The sequence below is a fragment of the Phalangium opilio genome, unplaced genomic scaffold, assembly GCF_054372755.1.
Source record: "Phalangium opilio isolate 3A_F unplaced genomic scaffold, DU_Popi_V2 ptg000090l_1, whole genome shotgun sequence".
Taxonomy (NCBI): domain Eukaryota; kingdom Metazoa; phylum Arthropoda; class Arachnida; order Opiliones; family Phalangiidae; genus Phalangium; species Phalangium opilio.
In genome coordinates this window covers 4,838,428-4,862,817 of record NW_028324195.1, presented here as the reverse complement: position 1 = coordinate 4,862,817, position 24,390 = coordinate 4,838,428, and the positions used below count along the sequence as shown (strand labels likewise).

Sequence of the window (24,390 nt, the reverse complement as noted above, 5' to 3'; positions counted from 1 at the left end):
TTGCACCTGATAAATGGGATGAAATAAACAGCTTTTCAAATTCCCGAAAAAGAAAGACATTTGTTGATAAACAATGTGGTACCATTGATGAAGATTATCCCTGTAAGAAACCAGCTTTAGAGGTAACGGAAGAAGCGATAGTTGTAGAAGAAAAAGCCACGTTACCCGCTACCATATTGGCTATTAAATCATTTTTGGAAAACCTAAAGCCAAGTAGGTGTATTGATGAGCTATAGAATATTGTTAAAGTGATTATCTAATTAATTTCTTTATTTATAGTTGATATTTGTTTTTCACTTTCAAAAACATACGACGGCCAGTTCAATTTCCTTGAGGTTTCGCTTGAAAAGGGATTATTGGAAGTGACACCATCCTTCTATTTGGAACCATTACGGTTAAGGTTTTCATCTGATGGGAAACTCTATGTTAAAACGCTTTTCAAGAAAGTCACGGAAGAAACCTTTTTCAATTTTGAAAATCAGCGACTAAATGTAGACGTTGTTAATAATTCTTTGGCCACGTTAACGAACAAACACGTTTTTTGCCCTGGAATAGCAAAGGTAGCATATCAATTCTTAAACTTATATATCTTTCGTGAAAGCTAAATTTCCCTTAAATATAATAAATTGCAATTCCTGTTTTATAGGAAGAATGTGTTGGTTTGGAAAATACCAAAAATTTACAGAAAGTTGATTATCCTTTTGAAAGGTATCAATCTCAAAAATGCTCAGTGTGGTTTGTTCATCCTATCAATGCATCAAAGGAGAAGATTCGGGACAAAATTTATCAGTGTAATGGTTGCCGCATTTTAAAATGGTATATATTCTTAATTAGGGATTCTGTTGGAACTGAAAGTATGAAAGTTATTTGTATTAAGAATCATTATTTACTATTTAGGTACATTAGAGATTGCCAAAAGAAGCAAGCTCAAGTAACTCCTAAAACCAAATTAAAGAGGCAGTTGGTTCAATCAAGGTATAGAATGAGTGTCTTGACCCCAAGATCGAACCGAAATCGGCTGCTCAAATGCAAACGAAAAAGGTCATCGTTAAACCATAAAATTAAACATCTAGAGAGGAAGCTGCGAGAGACAAGCTTGGAACTCAGCACTGCTCAGGATAAAGAAATGAGAGCTATTGTTGATGACATAAATTTAAATGGCCAGGAAGAGTTACAAAACATATTCGAACAAGCGATGAAAAAAAAACAAGCTTATGGGATTAGCGTTGAAAAAGGCTTGGGAGGCCAATAGTAAAGGTCGTACCGAAAACGACTTCCAAAAAGATCAAGAAAGGTGTACCACTGGATCTAAAGGCAATTGATGGAGCCCCTTAACCTATAGGCTTTGCAAAGCTGTGTATGCCTGCTCACCTGCAGCCTATGAAAGGTTTCGCTCCTTTGAAATTATAAATCTACCAAGTTGTCATACATTAAGAAGAAAAATTCGTGAAATACCCAGTAAAGCTGGGATTGACTTAATTCATCTTAAAAATGAGGTCAAGAGGTTTGAGGAGCATTCGAAAAACCATCCTGAGTTCAACAATCCTCCCAAAGAAGGCGCACTGATATTCGATGAAGTTAAAATTATTGGAAAAATGATCTGGAATTCGAGAAATGGAGAATTCATAGGAATGGCAATGGATGATGATGAAAACGTGTCTTTGGCAGACTTATTCAAAGTTCAAAAAGGTCAAGAAATACTGGAAGCTGAATACGCTCTCCAGTATCTTTGGCGATGTACCTCTATGAATTTTGATGTAATTGGGCCATACGTCATGTTTTCAAAGCCAGTAACACATGCCGCTATTTCGACCACATTACTGAAGTGCTTATATGAATTCCATACCGTTGGTTTTGAAACTGGAATTATTGTGTGCGATGGTGGGAGCAGCAATATGTCTGCATTACGTCATAGCTTAGGTATGACAAAAGCGGTTCAACCTACAGTCAAGGAAGATGGTTCCTTCAATTTCAGGATTAGCACAAAAATGCCAAATTATTATGTTAGTGGAGCTTCAATTTATTGGATGGTGTGCCCGAGTCACCAGCTCAAAAACATGATTAACGGTCTCAATCATTCACAAGAGGGTGAAACCAGAGATTTCACTAAAAACGGCATACGATTCGGCTGGAAAGAAATCGTCGACATGAAAAAACGAGAGGACGATAGAAGAGACAATGGTGAATTGGTCCAAGTAAAGGGACTCCAGCAGTCACACGTAGACCGTGATTCGTGGACCAAACTCAATGTGTTCCCAGCTAAAATAATGCAACAGATGGAAGTTTTAGGAGAACTTTATATTTACGCTAATCCAATGTTTGAGAAAGAGCCTTTAGACAAACCCAATGTCATGGTGTGTCATGATTATCTAAGCGCTTGTCACAAACTTTTTGAAACTGGATTACTGTCCGGGGACAGAGTTTACCACCTGCAATCAGCTCCGATAAAATCGATGCTAGATGAACTAAGTTACTTCGAAGAATGGGCTTCCGAAAGAACCGCTGATCAAGAACGAATGACTAATAACCGCAAGTTCCTCGCGTGGCAAACTTTTGAACTCTTACGAATTTCAGTCTTTGGATTCATTGACTATGTTAAAGATTTCATTGCTCGTCATCCAAACCGATACATATATCCTGTAAGGATAAATGGTTCCGCAGTGGAAACCCTATTTAGTCAAATGAAGTACGTAACAGCCAGTAAACTTTCTAGTATAAATTACCGTAGTGCTCGACGAGCCATTTTAATTAAATCAAGCACAAAAACATCCCAAAATGCTGAAGCTTTTTATCGTAAAGTTAATCTGACTGTTTCTGACCAATAAATATTTGAACACATTTTAATTGAAACGTCTTTTATTATTGGACATTGTTTTCCTTTAAAGGGAGGGTGAAAAGGAAAATAAAGTGATTTGTTTTTCGATTCTTCTACTAATTATAAGAGCTATCCGCATAGTGAAACATCCAGTAAGTATCTACGAATGATTTTAAGATTCAAATTAGTTTCAGATTTCATCGATAACTTGAAACAAGACCCTCGGACCAATCGCGTAACGCCCTGCCTTCTTCTTAATAACATTCCTGTGGCACCAGTACATCCTGGATGTTTCACTATGCGGATCGGTCTTATACTTAGGTGAAGAATCGAAAAACAAATCACTTTATTTTCCTTTTCACCCTCCCTTTAAAGGGAGAATGAAAGTACCTGGCAACAATTATTGTATTGTTATCGTAGATATTATCACATTTTACATGGTTTCGTGATATTATCAAAATAAACAGGAACTAAACTTCAATTAGAGGAACTAATTAACAAATATCAACATTGTTGCACTTTAGGATGGACTTAGTATTAATTATTGCATTTTATGTACGAGTTAATAACATCCTTTAACGTTGAAACTTTTATCACTAAAGAGTATCACATATTTTTAAAATTTACGATATTATCACATTAAACAGGTACTACAATTAAGTCGGAGGAACTAGTGATACAGTGAATATTTTAACTTTATAATTAGATTTGTACTTTGATGCTACTGATAAACGTATTAATCGTAACTATAATCAACGCATAGTTTCTTTTTAATAGTTCTTCCAGATCTTGAGACATTTGGATTTTGCACATTACCAGATATTGACGTATTGCACATATAATTTTGACTTTTTTTATTCAGTGTATTTTCATTTTTGTCGGGGTTTTTCACTTCGAAGCTATCAACCATGGACTCTTACGACATTGATAGTTTCTTCATATTTATTCTTCTTCTTTTAATCACAGTCTTCATTAAAGGCATGGTCGGGCTGCTGATGATTTTGCTGCAATCAGTGTTTTTGGGCGTAGCATGTTCCGGGTTTAATGACGTTGACGTACAGGAGTTATTCGCCTCGGGAGCTGTACTGACTTTCGAGGTTTCACTTTTCAATGGAGATTTCATCACCTTTGGTTCTGACTTTTTAATTCCTGTCTTTTTATTTTTCAATGGAGATTTCTTCACCTTTGGTACCGACGTTTCAATTCTGGTCTTTTTATTTTTCAATGGAGATTTCTTTACCTTTGGTTCTGACTTTTTAATTCCTGCCTTTTTTGATTTATTTTTCATTCCGTACAACATGCATCTCAAAGTTTGACCACCCAAGCCTCTTCTTCCTTTTTTCTCATTTCTTTCTCGAATTGCTGCTCGGATCAAATCTGCCATTTTAGCATGTACAAGTTTCCGTTGGAAGACAACTCTAAATTCTTCCAGTTGCTTTTCAGTGAATCCAGATTCTATAACCTCCTGGATTTCCTTAATGATGTTGTGAAATTGGGCTTTGAATGTTTCGTCAGACCTTACGATTTTTGCTGTCTCCTCTGAAACCAAGAAAACAATAATTAACGCTAATAACGTTTAAAACAAACTAATACCAATAATACATACTGATAGCTTTTCCGGGATAGGGACTCTGTGCCCATACTCGATATTCTTCAACCACTTTTGTTATTATTCGTGTGACGTATGGTATAAAAGTCTCATTTGCTATAAACAAGCCTCCCTTATTTATCCGCGTTGTAGCTGGTGGGATATTTTTAATTTTTTTAAAATTTCTAATGGCAAGGGCAATTTGGTAATTTGTTAAGGCTTCTGCATGTTGTTTAGGGGTCAGCTTTCTTGGTTGGTTCTGTCTTGACAGCTGGATACCTTTTTTATTGACTTTCCAAATTTCCCCAACAATACGGTTCATGCTATATAAGCGATCTGTTTTTAAATGTCGAAGTTTGACTTTTTGAGCAGCTTCAAGAGTAATGTCTGAACTATAAGAACGCTTCTTCTTAAAGAATCTTTCCACTTTATTGTCCACATTTTCTTCTATATCTTGAATTCTTTTCCGCCTCGCTCTTACGTCTAACACCTTCCAACCAATCCAGTGAATTACGTTCAACAGTTCAGAAAAACAGCTAAGTTCGTAAATAATTACTGGGGAAACACCATTTTCTCCATGTACTAATTGATAAATCCATTTACTCCAAGAATGTAAAAACGTAGAATATTCCCCGTGAGCATCACCTTCATGTTTCGAAATCAACAAACTATATTGAGTGTTCATATTTTCTAATAGTTCTTTTAAACTCCCATTATTGAACAGCACCTCTATCAATTGCCTCCTTTTACCACACTCATCAGTCAGAAAAAAATCATTTTCGAGATTAGCTAAATTAAAAATTTCCTCAACAATAGCTCCTTCGTTCATATTCAATAACCCTTGGTCACGACTCACGAGTCAACTCACGTCCGTTACAAACCTCAGACTAAAATTAGCAGACGACGAAATATTTCCCTTTGACATCGCTAGAGTCGAAGCACTATTTTCTTGAAAAAAATGTTGGCAACGACTAACGCTCACCATGATTGGGCAGCTTTTATTGGAGGTGAGAGGGGAGACAGTTAGTTCCTCATATTACAGCCAAAGCTAGAATAGCCTTAGAGTGCCACCCTTTCTACTCTATCCCCTTTTGATAAAACTAAGCTTTTCCTGAAGGTTTTGAACCGTTGAATTGAAATTATTTTAACTATTAGTGATGATCAATTGGCCAATATCGTAAATTAACCGATGTCAATACCAATTTATTTAAAATCAATGAAACCGGCATTATCTATCCATTATCCAAGTTATTTTACCTTCATCCATACTCGAAAATTATCCACATATTATAACTCACATGCTAAATCGTATTATAATCCACAGCTTTGTTTATAAATAATCGGTTATCCCCCAATTTGTGGATAATGGATAGATAATGCCGAGCTCTAAACATTAATCACAATGTTTAGTAAATAATACAATTAATCGCAGTGTTTACAAAAATCATACTTAGCTTGAAAAATTGATATTTAAATCTAAGTAGGAAATTCAGTTAAGATTTGATAATTTTCGTTTTATTTAACTAGTTTCTATATAGGAACTTAAATCAATTGGCCATTTGTATACACTTACCGACAATTGATTTTACTAATCGGGAATCTGTTTATAACATTAAATCGGAACTTCAAGTGTCACAAGACAGTAGATCACAAAAATTATACTTAGCTTGATAAATTAATATTTAAATCAATGTAGAAAATTCAGTTAAGCAAAGGCTTAGAGCATTGCTGTCGTCAGTCCGCAAGGTTCCCGCATACGTAATATAATTAAGGTTAGTCCACACTATGGCTTTTTTTCGCGTCGCAAGCTACGTAACGCTCGCGCGCGCGGTACGTCTCTTCGCGCGGATCGTTTACACTATAGAAATTCGCTAAGGTATACGCCATCGTTTTGACAAACTTCGCAGCATATCCGAGAGCTTCATTGGCTGAATATTATATCCGGGTTAACTTAAGACCTTGATAAATAATCAAACTGAGAAGGGGGTTAGTCAACAATATTGAACATATAGGGAATCATCATAAAGCTCTTTTTAAAACTGAAGTTTTGGAATTAAATGATGGTAATTACCAACTCTTTCTCTCTGCAAAAACTTCGCGAACCCATATCCTTCCTCTCGTGCAATTTCTATTAATTTCTATTTTTATTAATAAAAACGAAAATAGTTGTTGATTTCCACTCGTTTACGAGAAACACTAGGCCGATTAACTGGAGACATATTTGTTTTCGTGAAAATATCTCGAATACACGGCGTCTGCGCCAACCAGGAGACCTCTGATTGGCTGCGAGGCTGCAATCCTTGCGAAAATCTTTGACACGCCAAAGATTTTCGCGAGGTTTGCAAGACCTTGCGAGCATGGCTTTGACGCGAATTTCAGTAGTGTAAACGATCCGAGCGAAGTGACGTACCGCGCGCGCGAGCGTTACGTAGCTTGCGACGCGAAAAAAACCCATAGTGTGGACGGACCTAAGACTCCCGGTCTACCGTAAAATCTGGCGCGTTTAGACCAGAGATGTCTCCTTCGTTTATTCTCAGTATCATCTTAAGCTTAAAATTCGAGGTTACTAACCCGCACGTCGTGCTCGGCAGCACGTCGCGAGCGGCGCTCGGCGTTCGAGGGATCAGGCAACTAGCGTAATACGCTTCCCATCGTACACCCTCAAAAAGACTTTATTACGGAGCGGCTTTCCCCTCGCCAACTAGAAACGAACTTGACGCCCGAGGGATCAGCCACTGGCGTATTCCCCCGGTATTACCTTTTTGGTGGTTTTAATGCCGTAAATTCGGGAGATATGCCTTTTATCCGTTCTAATATTGAAATAAAAACTGTAAAAAGTAATCCCGAGTGTGTTTCCGCGTTAAACGGCGTAATACGCTTCCAATCTTACACCCTCAGAAAGACTTTATTACAGAGTGGCTTCTCCCTCGTCAAATTTTCCGTATAGAGTAATATTTTGCAAACGCCACCTAGATGTCCTGTGCAAAATAAAAAAACTACATCCAAACAAAAAACCCTCCTTATACATTAAGAGCAGTATGAAGTCTTATCTAAGAGAGCAACCGCTCTCCTAGAATTAACATCAATCTGACTCCATTAGATGTTATCCAATAGAGTTCTTTTGGATAATTTTAACACAATTAACTTATAGTTGTGTTCATTCGGGCTTGGTATAGAAGGAACGCCTTCAACGTGTACAGACACAATAGGAAAGGTAGTGAAGTTTCACTGAATACGACTATAAATATTTTTGTAAATCTGGAATATGGTCCTGAAATGGGGTAAATAAGGACTTAAAATAGTGTAAATTTCAATGGTGTTTAAAAGGGGTTGTGTTACACCGCAAACGTTGTGCTAATTATTGAAAAATTAAATATTTCACTTAATTTGGTCTATTAATGTAACATACTTGGCTAAATTTTGACTATCTTCAATACGATTAAACTTAGTAGTAATATACAAAATTGGGCAGATTGAATGAGAAGCTCATTAAATGTTGCAAAATGCCAAATATGTCCTTTTTATTTGCAATAATATTTGAAAATGGTGTGAATTGATGAACTATTTAAATTTCATTGATTAAATGGTTCCTTCTTTACATTTTTTATTTAAAATAATGGCATTTAAAAATGCTGCTTCATTTTAAAATTAGTTTAACACTTTAATTGTGGTTTCGAAGATATTTTATTTCATTTACGTATCAATTGGACACCTTTGAACAAATGAAGTTTTTTTGAGCCTTTTTTACACATGCATGGAAACCAATGCTTTTTAAAAAACTAGCTCAATTTTCATATCATTTAACACCATTTAATGGTTCGTTAGAAGGTGTTTATTTTAATCCGTTCAGGTATAATTATAGAAAGATGTTTTGAACCCTTTTTGACTCAATTCAATTTAGCTAATGGTGTTAATAAAATATCGCACTATTTTCAGACGATTTCAACACCCTGTCAAGAAGTAGAAATAGTGCAGGATAAAATTTACACCACCACACCACTTTTTAGGTACCATAATTTTTCAGAGTGCATCTTAAGTCCATAAACTTTGACATAGTTGATAGTCTGCCAGCATAAACGATAGTATAGGGAATATATAATAAATATCCTTGAAAAACAAACCTCGTTATTCAAAGCTGGAGATTATAATTATTAAATATAAGAACTATCAGAACGAATGGTACTTGATTATGAAAGGTAGGTATCTACACTAGTTGTCAGAGCGCTGTAACGAGACTCCACGTCATCTGTTCCTTTTCTAACCCGAACTCAGTTATAAAATTGTACTGAAAACGAAAATAATTTCAGACCTGACTCTTCAAGCTTGGTAAGCTATGGAAATAGTTACTCAATTGTAGTTCTGAAAAACAGTTTCTTTTCAACGGCAAGTAACAACTTAAAGCTGATCAATATTGCCTAGTGTGCGAAACATTTTTCTATTAGTGTTTTAATGTTCAGGCTAGTAGCTGTGGAATGCATCTTTAGAAAGAAAGGCTTTATTATAGTAAAACAACTTTCCGAAATTAGACAATGCCCCCTTGAAAGAATGAATTCAATTATGCCATTTTTTAATGATAAATCGTAACCGGGTTAGCTAATTTTCCAGCAGAGTGGAGCCGAGTTGGTTGAAGCCTTGAACTTAACGCTAATGATGAAAGATGTTGCGTTCTCATAATTTCAAGCAAAAATTGCAAAAATATATATATGGTGTCTGCATGTCCCTGATAAACATGCCATAAACTCTACAAAGCTGGTAGGCCCTTGCTTATATGACTTGACACCCGTTTGTAATGCTAAACGGAAAAACACCTTTTTTGGCTTAGCTGCCCTTAGTAAAAGCATTAAATTTTTTCCGGTTTTTAAGGGAAATAAGACAAGAGTAGTATAAAAGTACCGATTGAACCGGAGCATGCGGCTATATTTTAACATTAACCGCAGCATGCGGCTATACTGGGGCGGTGCCAGCGGTGTGAGCTGGAACTTTCGAGAAATTTAATTTTACCACAAACACTAAGATAAGATAAGGGATATCTAGAAGAAAAATAAAAACTCGGAAATCAAATCAGTTCAATTCTAGTGCGGTGAAAGTTTAAAAATGGGGAGGTTGAGAAAAAAATGGCATTCAAAGCGTTGATAAATTCAGAGAAGTGGTAATGATAGTTTTATGAAAGATAAGAAAATTATTAGTATATAAAAGCACACACACGCACTTCTTGGACGACAAGCACCATCCATCAACTTGTTAAAATTCCATGAATTTCGCAACCTACAATGTTTTAGAATGCAAGTAAAGTGTAAATACGAGGACATATTAACTCCGATATTGAAGTCGAAAATTGAAGGCATCGCTAAGCCTTGTCATGGCTTGGGGTTTTTAACGCCATGTTGACCCTACATGGTAGAACATCGCGATAAGTCATCTTAAAGAACGTCATGTTGGCGTGATTAGAATCCGATCGTCTCGTGATAAGATCCTATAAAAGACGAGGTAGTTTAAAAGATAAGTCATTTTACGATTATTCAAGCTTTTCACCCCAGCTAACGATATCCACGCGTCCTCATTTAGAAATGGACTAAGTCAAATTGTAAGTATACTCTTAACAATATAGTTAACCCTTACATGTGCTTTTGTATCCAGACTTATAATCAGAGTATCCGGTTAATTTTTACACCAACAGGAACGAATGAATAGCGTTCTCCGAAACTGACAATACGCCGGACACGCCTTCCTGCCCTATCTGCTGTAGTGAGGATGGTAGATTGAATTCACCTATTACTTTAGAAGCCGTCGTTAGACGAAACAAATTAGGACGAATTGAAAAGTTTGCTGCTATCGGATGGGATAAAGATTACGGAAAATCCGAAAGGACTACAGATCCCGAAACGGGAGATTGACTAATAAACCCCTCACCGAATGAAGTCTATAATGTAGCCGATGGTGAAGGTTATATATTGCAATATAAAACTAACAAAACCGTAAGGAAAAGTTATACCTCATATACACAACACGATCAACCATTTCTTGCCAGCTCCCCAGTCTACTACCCGGTGTTTGCTGATGCTCTAAGAACAATATAATGCTCCACCTTCATTCGTGTGACAATGCCTACCACGCTCGCTCCTACAAATCATGGAATTTTATACACCAATCTCAATATACGTAGTTTATTCTACTAGATAAATGACGAAAAATAATAGTTGCAAAATAAATCAAGATACGGATTTTAGTTTGATACCCCTAATCCCCTAGTCTCATCCCGATATGAACACCAGATACTAGTGTTGTCGTCTTTAAAACAATGATTAGAAACTAATAAATCTACTTTCTATTGACTAAAGACATTTATTATTTGGACCTATTGAGTCACGACATGAGAGCGGTGTCACGTGTTGAGCGTTACAGCGACCTTCACCATAATAAACACCATGACCTGCTCAACCAGCCGTCTTTTAAAACTCAGCGTTGATGTATTTCCGTTCCCTTTAGTCTCACTTCTGCCACAGACAACTAATACCTTCTGCTTCAAAGTTCTTCCCAAAGAAACCTTTCTGTTTTCTTTTTTAGTTTTAAGTTTAAGGTAAGGGGTGTTTTATTTTTGGGCAACTATTGTTTTTACACTATTTGTGCTTTTATAATAGGAGTATTGTTTCAACCGTATTTCAACTGATTTTGTATTTCTAATGGGATCCGCAATACTGCAACGTTGAACTTCAAAAACCAGAATGCTAAATTTTTGGACCTATCGGGTCACCATATTAAAAGTCGAAACATCCAGAGGTGTTACACGTTAAAGGTACCTTCATCACAAGCCGGCAATCTTTGAAAACTCAACGTTGAGGTGTTTCTGGTCCCTGCAGAGATACAGGGTCTGTACTGTAGCAGTAGTTAGTCTCGTTTCCTAGCAATGCCAAGCTATTACAACTAGAAAAAATTGAACGGGATGTTTATTTTGGGTGAATGTCACGGTAACGTTCAACAAGCGGCAATTCTTTATGCGGAACGGTTTCAACACCGATAAAGTCCGGTGCGAAGCCCCTATATCAACATTGACGACAGCCTTCGTGATTTCAGTAGTTCAAGATCGCAAACGTAGAAGAGACTGTATAGTCTGTAATGAGGATAGAAAATTTGAAGCTAATTTCATGCAAGTAGTAGAGCAGTGGATCAATAAGTTGCACTAAGCCAGTTACAAGGGCATAACTGCCGGCATTTTCATATCCCCTACATCAGTCCTTAACGGACGAGGATTATCTAAGACGGCAAGACTTTAGTCTTACCTTGCGTGAGCTAAAGTTTGCCGATCTAGTTTTTTTAATTTTTGAGAATGGTACTGTTTTCAGACGAGGATACATTTTACAGGCATAATGCACATTACAGTTATCACTGGATATGACATGATTACCATCAGATGCGATGGAAGGTGAATGTTTGGGTGGACATTCTTGGAAACTAAATTATCGAACCCTTTTGCTTCGATGAGAACATAAATTTGGACATTTACTAAGACTTCCTGCGTCAATAGTTTAGTGCTTGCAAATACATTGCTAGACAGGGATTGTCGCCTTGAAGAATGCCTCCGCCCCAATTTTAGTCACATTGAACATTTATGTTGACGTGTTTATCAAACGGATTAAATGTTGTAATTAAGGCCATATTTCCAAGACTAATCGTAGGACTGTGTTTTAAAACATTTGGTTGCATTCAGGCATATTTTCCAATATTCCTTTTGTACCATGTCACTTGCATAAAATATAACACAAATTAAATTACTTATTTACAACCTGTATAATTTAGTATAATGACGTCATCCGTTGGCAGTATTGCGGGTTGCCCACGAAGGAAGGTGTTGGTCTCATCTTTTCCACACTGTGCATGCATAAAAATGGTTTGACTAATAATACTACAAGTTGTAAAAACCAAAATATTACCTCTCCGAGTCAAGAGGACTACTACTACAAACTTATTAACCTAGATATAGAATTATTTCTCTTTTTGTGAAATAAAAATTTACGAATTATTAAAGCAGTATTCTAAGTAAAGCGAATATACAGTAAAGCAGAGGACATTTTACATCCAATAAAGATATGTCTTGGGCACACGGAAGTCAGTCAATGGGAAAAACACTGGAAATAAAGTGTATTAACTTTTTTTTTCATATGTTTGAAACGTCCCAATTGTCTACGCTTTAATTGTTAACTCTATATTCTCATAGCTACATTCACAACTTGTATAAACACTATTGTCCCGTTTTACTTCAACGATATTCTTAGTTAAATATCACCAAAGCTGACTTGTGGTTAGATCCAATAAAAGTCCATGCACACCATAACAAGAATAAAAACTCCGAAGCTACAACCCCATTACGATTAGCCCTTTCACTGATCTCACTTCCACCATGGTGCTTTCTTATATTATAAAACCTAGACCTTATTATTTAAACTTTCGGCTCACTGTGAACCGTTAACGGCTCTTCATTTCAGACACGAAAATCAAAGCCCAAAGTGTACTTCACCTCAGGTCTCAATTATTTACTCTTTGGTTCACTAAGTCTATTACGGATAATACTTGATTCACCCGATGGAGTCTAAGCCGTAGTTTTCTTTTTGTAATCACTGAAGCAAGGATTAATCTATATACAGATGTAGTATAGCTTAAGTAATATATAAAAAACCATTTAAAATAATAATATTAAAAAATATCCATGGAAAATCAAAATGAAAGAAATCTTTATAGCTACAAAACTAATAAAGCCATCGTAATTACGAAACATATTTCCACATGTTGAAAAAGGGAATATTATGGTATGATTTCTTTACACATCAACACAAGCCGAACTGTTAACGCAGCTCAATAGGTTAAAAACAGACGGACACACTAAAAAACACATAGAGTGCTGTTTAACTCTTTCTGTATTAATTTTGACTTGAGAAACAAGATTATCTTAAATACTAAAATAAATATTATTATTATATATTTTGTTCGTTAGTTTCTCTGTCTCCTCTCTTTCTCTCCCTTGGCTTCGGTCATCAATAGATTGCCCGGCCCAAAACACCCAGTTTCGAAATACTTAGACGTTAGGAAGCGCAACATGGGGAAAGAGAAGCATAAAGGACATAGAAATTCAACCAACCCACAAAGGGACAGAAGGAAGCGTAGCGAAAAAGGTTGTAAGGAATATCTTTATGATCAAGCTCAGTTTGATTTCTACAACCGCAGAAGGAAGGTCTGGAGATCCATAGCTAAACAGGATCACTATGTATCGTGCAGAGTTCCCATGGACGTGATACAGGCCCTTTATGAAAAACTCTTCGCGGAGCCAAAAGCCCGCACCAGACTTAAATATGAAACAGCGACACCAATGAACGGTGGGGTGGTGGATATTCCATACACTGATGAGGAAATCTTGCCAGACATGAAGGGTATTGCCATAGATTCCGCTCCTGACCCAGATAAAGTTCTCATGCGAGTAGTCAAAGAAACAAAACGCAGTAAAGTCATAACGTGGATGGAGAAATGGACATATATTACATCGTCATTGAAAATAGCCAGGCCAATTCTTACCCATAAAGGAGGTGACGAAATGAATTTGAGTAATTGGAGATCCATCATGATATTTCCATTAGTCCGCAGAATTATCGAGCTTGCCATAGATAAATGACTTCGTTCACAGTTCCAGCCTTGTGCTGCGCAACGCTCTTTCGTGCCCACTCCAGGCATGCACATCAACGCTTCCCTGGTGAGGAGTTTTACAGTCGGTAAAGGCAAAGAAATCAAACTGTGCGGTTGTCTTATTAGACGTCGCTAAAGCATTTGACGTCAGTCATAAATATATCGCGAATACGTTGAACACCCTTCCAATTGCGGAAAAACAACGCAATGTAGCAAAGGATTTCGGCCTACACTTTTAAGTCTTAACACAGTCATTTATCTTACCTATTCAAGTAACTTGTCAAACTCTCATATCACTAGAAATATCTGAACTCTCTATTTTTGGACCCCTTTCCCACCATTATCTTATCGGCCATCGCGGCGCCACATTTCCTATTCTATTGTAACAGTTTACCTAGGAGATCCTTCCTAGTTTTACCTATATTTTTGGGGGCATTGGTATAAGCTTTGTAAAAGGAGGGGACACTCTCTCCTTAGACTCAGAGATGAACGGTCACTAATAAAATTGCTTGTTCAAAAGTCTACTCTTTATTGAGTTTTTCACTCGTTTTATATTAATATTCCAAAAAAACCTTTTACTTGAATTTTAAAATTTACACCATTTTGTGTCTAATTTTGGATTTTAAACCCTTTAAGGGGACCTTTGAGCCAACGGTTTTTCATGTTTTTTGCTTAAGGTGAAAATAACGCGATTTATTTAGATATCGTATAACGAAGTAGAAATATCTTCGTGTTTTTGATGTCTTTCTGTTAAATTGAAATCATTAATAAATTACATTTTGTGTTTAAATTAGAATTACTACATCCGCTATGGGGACCCCATTCGCAACGTTTTTTATTATCTTTCATATGGATGAATAAAACTTCAAAGGTTGTCGTGTATAAAATTATTTAAAAAAACCTTTTACTTGAAATTGATAATTTACCCCATTTTGTGTCTAATTTTTGATTTTAATATACTTTACGGGGACTAATGATGAAAATTAGTAAAGTTCGTAAGGTATCGTACAAAGCCCTAAAAATAAATTTTTATTTTTAATAGGGCCTATATATTTCTTAATTGTTTCTAAAATTTAGTTTTACCATCCTCTATGAGGCCATTGTTCCAACGTTCTTTAATGATTTTTGTTCTTGATGAAAATTTTGATATATACCATTTTAATTGAATTTTATTTGGCATTTGGTAGGTGTGTAGGTGGATCATTGTTCCAAGTTTTAAGTTTTTAATAGTTTGTTTCTTAAGGTTTCGTATTACTATTTATGATTTTTCTAAATTTATACAAGTAGTATTTTTAAGTTTTCAAAATGAATCTTGACAATATCAGCTACTTGATTACGCCTTATGCTTATCGTATTAACGTATTAAATTCCGTTTACTTTTGAATTGTGACATTTTGTTACCCATAACTCAAGCTTAGAGAATATTAGTGTATTGCTATTCTTACGGGGACAAAGTTAACCGGAAATACGTCATAGATTTCGGTCCCCATAAAGAATGTAAAGAAAATTATGTAAAAGTTTCCTTTAAAAATATTTGGAATTCATTTTAAGATGCAATTTGAAACAAGTCATAAAAGTGAAATATATTTTCGATTTTACGATAAAAGCGGAGGAGATATTGCGTTTTCTAAATGTCCCCGTAAGTGACTTTCTAAACTCGGTCCTCATAAGCAATGTAGGACATGTAAGTGTGTGATTGTGTGTGTGAAATATGGATAATATTGCGCTCCTTCTTTAATGGTATGAATCCTTGCCTGTCTATTAATTTTTTACGTAGGAGTAATACGTTTTTAGCGAAGTCTAGAGAGGATAAACATAAGCGAGATTATTTCGGAAAAAAAAATACTGCTTCCACTAATGGGTTTATACTCCTTGTTACTGTTGTATAGAGTAATCATGATAAAAGCTTAAAAATTACGAGAGGACAGACCTTTTTTATCCTCTTGTTCCATTCTTAATAAGAATATAAAACATTTATTTTGTATCAAAAAATATTTTTTGGTGCTAAGATTGCTTTAAAAAAATCCAAACGGTTAGGCATTGGTAAAAAAGAGAAATGATATTTTTCAAATCTAATGAGATAACGCCCACCTAGTTGAAAATTGCCCTTTTTTATCCGCGGGAGCCATTCTTAATGAGAATTTCGATGCTAGTAGGTTGTCAATTAAACTACCGGTATATTATTGTTGTTGGAAATTGGATATTAAGTCAAATTAGGTGGTTGTAAAGAGCTAGCAGGTTTTTGCCACTTCTTTTTGTGAGTATTTGATTTTTGTATGTAAAATGGAGGAAGATAATGTTGAGACTAAGGATGAAATGCGGAAGCGCAAAGCGCGGGAAAGGATGAGGGCAAAAAGGTCGACGTTTTCATTAAGGTTATATAATCTTCTCGACACGGAGAGGTAATATTTTGGTTTTCCCAACTTGTCTGAGTATGAGATACAAGTTATTAAAATGAAACAAAACGGTTTCAGAAGTGGGGTTCGAACCCACGCCCTCATACGAGGATCAGAGTTTAAATCTGACGCCTTAGACCACTCGACCATCCTGACACGCTTTTTAATGTTTTCCTTGAAAATGAAGCTATAGTACAACACGAAAATACCTCTCGTATCTCTATGCCACATAAAGCCACTCACTTGTTGCCATTCTAGAGAAGCCTTTCCTGAGTATGAGATACAAGTTATTAAAATGAAACAAATCGTTGTCAGAAGTGGGGTTCGAAACCACGTCCTCATACGAGGATCAGAGCTTAAATCTGACGCCTTAGACCACTCGATCATCCTGACACGCTTTTAAACGTTTTCCTTGAAAATGAAGCTATAGTACAACACCAAAATACCTCTCGTATCTCTATGCCACATAAAGCCATTCACTTGTTGTCCTACTAGAGAAGCCTTTCCTGAGTATGAGATACAAATTATTAAAATGAAACAAATCGTTGTCAGAAGTGGTGTTCGAAACCACGCCCTCATACGAGGATCAGAGCTTAAATCTGACGCCTTAGACCACTCGGACATCCTGACACGCTTTTAAATGTTTTCCTTGAAAATGAAGCTATAGTACAACACCAAAATACCGCTCGTATATCTATGCTTCATAAAGCCACTCACTTGTTGCCCTACTAGAGAAGCCTTTCCTGAGTATGAGATACAAGTTATTAAAATGAAACAAATCGTTGTCAGAAGTGGGGTTCGAACCCACGTCCTCATACGAGGATCAGAGCTTAAATCTGACGCCTTAGACCACTCGGCCATCCTGACACGATTTTAAACGTTTTCCTTGAAAATGAAGCTATAGTACAACACCAAAATACCTCTCGTATCTCTATGCCACATAAAGCCACTCACTTGTTGCCATTCTAGAAAAGCCTTTCCTGAGTATGAGATACAAATTATTAAAATGAAACAAATCGTTGTCAGAAGTGGTGTTCGAAACCACGCCCTAATACGAGGATCAGAGCTTAAATCTGACGCCTTAGACCACTCGGACATCCTGACACGCTTTTAAATGTTTTCCTTGAAAATGAAGCTATAGTACAACACCAAAATACCGCTCGTATATCTATGCCACATAAAGCCACTCACTTGTTGCCCTACTAGAGAAGCCTTTCCTGAGTATGAGATACAAGTTATTAAAATGAAAGAAATCGTTGTCAGAAGTGGGGTTCGAACCCACGTCCTCATACGAGGATCAGAGCTTAAATCTGACGCCTTAGACCACTCGACCATCCTGACACGCTTTTAAACGTTTTCCTTGAAAATGAAGCTATAGTACAACACCAAAATACCTCTCGTATCTCTATGCCACATAAAGCCACTCACTTGTTGTCCTACTAGAGAAGCTTTTCCTGAGTATGAGATACAAATTATTAAAATGAAACAAATCGTTGTCAGAAGTGGTGTTCGAAACCACGCCCTCATACGAGGATCAGAGCTTAAATCTCACGCCTTAGACCGCTCGACCATCCTGACACGCTTTTAAATGTTTTCCTTGAAAATGAAGCTATAGTACAACACCAAAATACCTCTCGTATCTCTATGCCACATAAAGCCACTCACTTGTTGTCCTACTAGAGAAGCCTTTCCTGAGTATGAGATACAAATTATTAAAATGAAACAAATCGTTGTCAGAAGTGGGGTTCGAAACCACGCCCTCATACGAGGATCAGAGCTTAAATCTCACGCCTTAGACCACTCGACCATCCTGACACGCTTTTAAATGTTTTCCTTGAAAATGAAGTTATAGTACAACACGAAAATACCTCTCGTATCTCTATGCCACATAAAGCCACTCACTTGTTGCCATTCTAGAGAAGCCTTTCCTGAGTATGAGATACAAGTTATTAAAATGAAACAAATCATTGTCAGAAGTGGGGTTCGAAACCACGTCCTCATACGAGGATCAGAGCTTAAATCTGACGCCTTAGACCACTCGATCATCCTGACACGCTTTTAATCGTTTTCCTTGAAAATGAAGCTATAGTACAACACGAAAATACCTCTCGTATCTCTATGCCACATAAAGCCACTCACTTGTTGCCATTCTAGAGAAGCCTTTCCTGAGTATGAGATACAAGTTATTATAATGAAACAAATCGTTGTCAGAAGTGGGGTTCGAAACCACGTCCTCATAGGAGGATCAGAGCATAAATTTGACGCCTTAGACCACTCGGTTATCCTGACACGCTTTGAAACGTTTTCCTTGAAAATGAAGCTATAGTACAACACCAAAATACCTCTCGTATATCTATGCTTCATAAAGCCACTCACTTGTTGCCATACTAGAGAAGCCTTTCCTGAGTATGAGATAAAAATCATTAAAATGAAACAAATCGTTGTCAGAAGTGGTGTTCGAAACCACGCCCTCATACGAGGATCAGAGCTTAAATCTGACGCCTTAGACCACTCGGACATCCTGACACGCTTTTAAATGTTTTCCTTGAAAATGAAGCTATAGTACAACACCAAAATACCTCTCGTATCTCTATGCCACATAAAGCCACTCACTTGTTGTCCTACTAGAGAAGCCTTTCCTGAGTATGAGATACAAATTATTAAAATGAAACAAATCGTTGTCAGAAGTGGTGTTCGAAACCACGCCCTCATACGAGGATCAGAGCTTAAATCTGACGCCTTAGACCACTCGGACATCCTGACACGCTTTTAAATGTTTTCCTTGAAAATGAAGCTATAGTACAACACCAAAATACCGCTCGTATATCTATGCTTCATAAAGCCACTCACTTGTTGCCATACTAGAGAAGCCCTTTCTGAGTATGAGATACAAGTTATTAAAATGAAACAAAACGGTTTCAGAAGTGGGGTTCGAACCCACGCCCTCATACGAGGATCAGAGCTTAAATCTGACGCCTTAGACCACTCGACCATCCTGACACGCTTTTTAATGTTTTCCTTGAAAATGAAGCTATAGTACAACACGAAAATACCTCTCGTATCTCTATGCCACATAAAGCCACTCACTTGTTGCCATTCTAGAGAAGCCTTTCCTGAGTATGAGATACAAGTTATTAAAATGAAACAAATCGTTGTCAGAAGTGGGGTTCGAACCCACGTCCTCATACGAGGATCAGAGCTTAAATCTGACGCCTTAGACCACTCGGCCGACCTGACACGATTTTAAACGTTTTCCTTGAAAATGAAGCTATAGTACAACACCAAAATACCTCTCGTATCTCTATGCCACATAAAGCCACTCACTTGTTGCCATCCTAGAGAAGCCTTTTCTGAGTATGAGATACAAGTTATTAAAATGAAACAAATCGTTGTCAGAAGTGGGGTTCGAAACCACGTCCTCATACGAGGATCAGAGCTTAAATCTGACGCCTTAGACGACTCGACCATCCTGACACGCTTTGAAACGTTTTCCTTGAAAATGAAGCTATAGTACAACACCAAAATACCTCTCGTATATCTATGCTTCATAAAGCCACTCACTTGTTGCCATACTAGAGAAGCCTTTCCTGAGTATGAGATAAAAATTATTAAAATGAAACAAATCGTTGTCAGAAGTGGTGTTCGAAACCACGCCCTCATACGAGGATCAGAGCTTAAATCCGACGCCTTAGACCACTCGGACATCCTGACACGCTTTTAAATGTTTTCCTTGAAAATGAAGCTATAGTACAACACCAAAATACCTCTCGTATCTCTATGCCACATAAAGCCACTCACTTGTTGTCCTACTAGAGAAGCCTTTCCTGAGTATGAGATACAAATTATTAAAATGAAACAAATCGTTGTCAGAAGTGGTGTTCGAAACCACGCCCTCATACGAGGATCAGAGCTTAAATCTGACGCCTTAGACCACTCGACCATCCTGACACACTTTTAAATGTTTTCCTTGAAAATGAAGCTATAGTACAACACCAAAATACCTCTCGTATCTCTATGCCACATAAAGCCACTCACTTGTTGCCATACTAGAGAAGCCCTTTCTGAGTATGAGATACAAGTTATTAAAATGAAACAAAACGGTTTCAGAAGTGGGGTTCGAACCCACGCCCTCATACGAGGATCAGAGCTTAAATCTGACGCCTTAGACCACTCGACAATCCTGACACGCTTTTAAATGTTTTCCTTGAAAACGAAGCTATAGTACAACACGAAAATACCTCTCGTATCTCTATGCCACATAAAGTCACTCACTTGTTGTCCTACTAGAGAAGCCCTTTCTGAGTATGAGATACAAGTTATTAAAATGAAACAAATCGTTGTCAGAAGTGGGGTTCGAACCCACGCCCTCATACGAGGATCAGTGCTTAAATCTGACGCCTTAGACCACTCGGCCATCCTGACACGATTTTAAACGTTTTCCTTGAAAATGAAGCTATAGTACAACACCAAAATACCGCTCGTATATCTATGCTTCATAAAGCCACTCACTTGTTGCCCTACTAGAGAAGCCTTTCCTGAGTATGAGATACAAATTATTAAAATGAAACAAATCGTTATCAGAAGTGGTGTTCGAAACCACGCCCTCATACGAGGATCAGAGCTTAAATCTCACGCCTTAGACCACTCGACCATCCTGACACGCTTTTAAATGTTTTCCTTGAAAACGAAGCTATAGTACAACACGAAAATACCTCTCGTATCTCTATGCCACATAAAGTCACTCACTTGTTGTCCTACTAGAGAAGCCCTTTCTGAGTATGAGATACAAGTTATTAAAATGAAACAAAACGGTTTCAGAAGTGGGGTTCGAACCCACGCCCTCATACGAGGATCAGAGCTTAAATCTGACGCCTTAGACCACTCGATCATCCTGACACGCTTTTAAACGTTTTCCTTGAAAATGAAGCTATAGTACAACACCAAAATACCTCTCGTATCTCTATGCCACATAAAGCCACTCACTTGTTGTCCTACTAGAGAAGCCTTTCCTTAGTATGAGATACAAGTTATTAAAATGAAACAAATCGTTGTCAGAAGTGGGGTTCGAACCCGCGCCCTCATACGAGGATCAGAGCTTAAATCTGACGCCTTAGACCACTCGGCCATCCTGACACGAGTTTAAACGTTTTCCTTGAAAATGAAGCTATAGTACAACACCAAAATACCTCTCGTATCTCTATGCCACATAAAGCCACTCACTTGTTGCCATTCTAGAGAAGCCTTTTCTGAGTATGAGATACAAGTTATTAAAATGAAACAAATCGTTGTCAGAAGTGGGGTTCGAACCCACGCCCTCATACGAGGATCAGAGCTTAAATCTGACGCCTTAGACCACTCGGCCATTCTGACACGCCTGTAAACGTTTTCCTTGAAACTGAAGCTATAGTACAACACCAAAATACCTCCCGTATCTCTATGCCACATAAAGCCACTCACTTGTTGCCCTACTAGAGAAGCCTTTCCTGAGTATGAGATACAAGTTATTAAAATGAAACAAATCGTTGTCAGAAGTGGGGTTCGAAACCACGCCCTCATACGAGGATCAGAGCTGAAATCTGACGCCTTAGACCACTCGGACATCCCGACACGCTTTTAAATGTTTTCCTTGAAAATGAAGCTATAGTACAACACCAAAATACCTCTCGTATCTCTATGCCACATAAAGCCACTCACTTGTTGTCCTACTAGAGAAGCCTTTCCTGAGTATGAGATACAAATTATTAAAATTAAAAAAATCGTTGTCAGAAGTGGGGTTCGAACCCACGCCCTCATACGAGGACAGAGCTTAAATCTGACGCCGTAGACCACTCGGCCATCCTGACAGGCTTTTAAATGTTTTCCTTGAAAATGAAGCTATAGTACAACACCAAAATACCGCTCGTATATCTATGCTTCATAAAGCCACTCACTTGTTGCCATACTAGAGAAGCCCTTTCTGAGTATGAGATACAAGTTATTAAAATGAAACAAAACGGTTTCAGAAGTGGGGTTCGAACCCACGCCCTCATACGAGGATCAGAGCTTAAATCTGACGCCTTAGACCACTCGACCATCCTGACACGCTTTTTAATGTTTTCCTTGAAAATGAAGCTATAGTACAACACGAAAATACCTCTCGTATCTCTATGCCACATAAAGCCACTCACTTGTTGCCATTCTAGAGAAGCCTTTCCTGAGTATGAGATACAAGTTATTAAAATGAAACAAATCGTTGTCAGAAGTGGGGTTCGAACCCACGTCCTCATACGAGGATCAGAGCTTAAATCTGACGCTTTAGACCACTCGGCCGACCTGACACGATTTTAAACGTTTTCCTTGAAAATGAAGCTATAGTACAACACCAAAATACCTCTCGTATCTCTATGCCACATAAAGCCACTCACTTGTTGCCATCCTAGAGAAGCCTTTTCTGAGTATGAGATACAAGTTATTAAAATGAAACAAATCGTTGTCAGAAGTGGGGTTCGAAACCACGTCCTCATACGAGGATCAGAGCTTAAATCTGACGCCTTAGACGACTCGACCATCCTGACACGCTTTGAAACGTTTTCCTTGAAAATGAAGCTATAGTACAACACCAAAATACCTCTCGTATATCTATGCTTCATAAAGCCACTCACTTGTTGCCATACTAGAGAAGCCTTTCCTGAGTATGAGATAAAAATTATTAAAATGAAACAAATCGTTGTCAGAAGTGGTGTTCGAAACCACGCCCTCATACGAGGATCAGAGCTTAAATCCGACGCCTTAGACCACTCGGACATCCTGACACGCTTTTAAATGTTTTCCTTGAAAATGAAGCTATAGTACAACACCAAAATACCTCTCGTATCTCTATGCCACATAAAGCCACTCACTTGTTGTCCTACTAGAGAAGCCTTTCCTGAGTATGAGATACAAATTATTAAAATGAAACAAATCGTTGTCAGAAGTGGTGTTCGAAACCACGCCCTCATACGAGGATCAGAGCTTAAATCTGACGCCTTAGACCACTCGACCATCCTGACACACTTTTAAATGTTTTCCTTGAAAATGAAGCTATAGTACAACACCAAAATACCTCTCGTATCTCTATGCCACATAAAGCCACTCACTTGTTGCCATACTAGAGAAGCCCTTTCTGAGTATGAGATACAAGTTATTAAAATGAAACAAAACGGTTTCAGAAGTGGGGTTCGAACCCACGCCCTCATACGAGGATCAGAGCTTAAATCTGACGCCTTAGACCACTCGATCATCCTGACACGCTTTTAAACGTTTTCCTTGAAAATGAAGCTATAGTACAACACCAAAATACCTCTCGTATCTCTATGCCACATAAAGCCACTCACTTGTTGTCCTACTAGAGAAGCCTTTCCTTAGTATGAGATACAAGTTATTAAAATGAAACAAATCGTTGTCAGAAGTGGGGTTCGAACCCGCGCCCTCATACGAGGATCAGAGCTTAAATCTGACGCCTTAGACCACTCGGCCATCCTGACACGAGTTTAAACGTTTTCCTTGAAAATGAAGCTATAGTACAACACCAAAATACCTCTCGTATCTCTATGCCACATAAAGCCACTCACTTGTTGCCATTCTAGAGAAGCCTTTTCTGAGTATGAGATACAAGTTATTAAAATGAAACAAATCGTTGTCAGAAGTGGGGTTCGAACCCACGCCCTCATACGAGGATCAGAGCTTAAATCTGACGCCTTAGACCACTCGGCCATTCTGACACGCCTGTAAACGTTTTCCTTGAAACTGAAGCTATAGTACAACACCAAAATACCTCCCGTATCTCTATGCCACATAAAGCCACTCACTTGTTGCCCTACTAGAGAAGCCTTTCCTGAGTATGAGATACAAGTTATTAAAATGAAACAAATCGTTGTCAGAAGTGGGGTTCGAAACCACGCCCT

The 24,390-nt window shown here is 37.7% G+C and overlaps 6 non-coding genes across 6 annotated transcripts; all 6 read right to left on the bottom strand.

Annotated features, from left to right (window-relative positions):
* Positions 1–17,251: 17,251 nt before the first annotated feature.
* Positions 17,252–17,335, bottom strand: TRNAL-UAA (transfer RNA leucine (anticodon UAA)). The gene has a single exon. It is a non-coding gene; the product is annotated as a tRNA-Leu (tRNA).
* Positions 17,336–17,725: 390 nt separating this feature from the next.
* TRNAL-UAA (transfer RNA leucine (anticodon UAA)) lies at positions 17,726–17,809 on the bottom strand. Its single transcript has one exon. It is a non-coding gene; the product is annotated as a tRNA-Leu (tRNA).
* Positions 17,810–21,517: 3,708 nt separating this feature from the next.
* Positions 21,518–21,601, bottom strand: TRNAL-UAA (transfer RNA leucine (anticodon UAA)). The gene has a single exon. It is a non-coding gene; the product is annotated as a tRNA-Leu (tRNA).
* Positions 21,602–21,754: 153 nt separating this feature from the next.
* TRNAL-UAA (transfer RNA leucine (anticodon UAA)) lies at positions 21,755–21,838 on the bottom strand. The gene has a single exon. It is a non-coding gene; the product is annotated as a tRNA-Leu (tRNA).
* A 2,048-nt stretch (positions 21,839–23,886) lies between these two features.
* TRNAL-UAA (transfer RNA leucine (anticodon UAA)) lies at positions 23,887–23,970 on the bottom strand. The gene has a single exon. It is a non-coding gene; the product is annotated as a tRNA-Leu (tRNA).
* A 153-nt stretch (positions 23,971–24,123) lies between these two features.
* Positions 24,124–24,207, bottom strand: TRNAL-UAA (transfer RNA leucine (anticodon UAA)). The gene has a single exon. It is a non-coding gene; the product is annotated as a tRNA-Leu (tRNA).
* Positions 24,208–24,390: the final 183 nt, after the last annotated feature.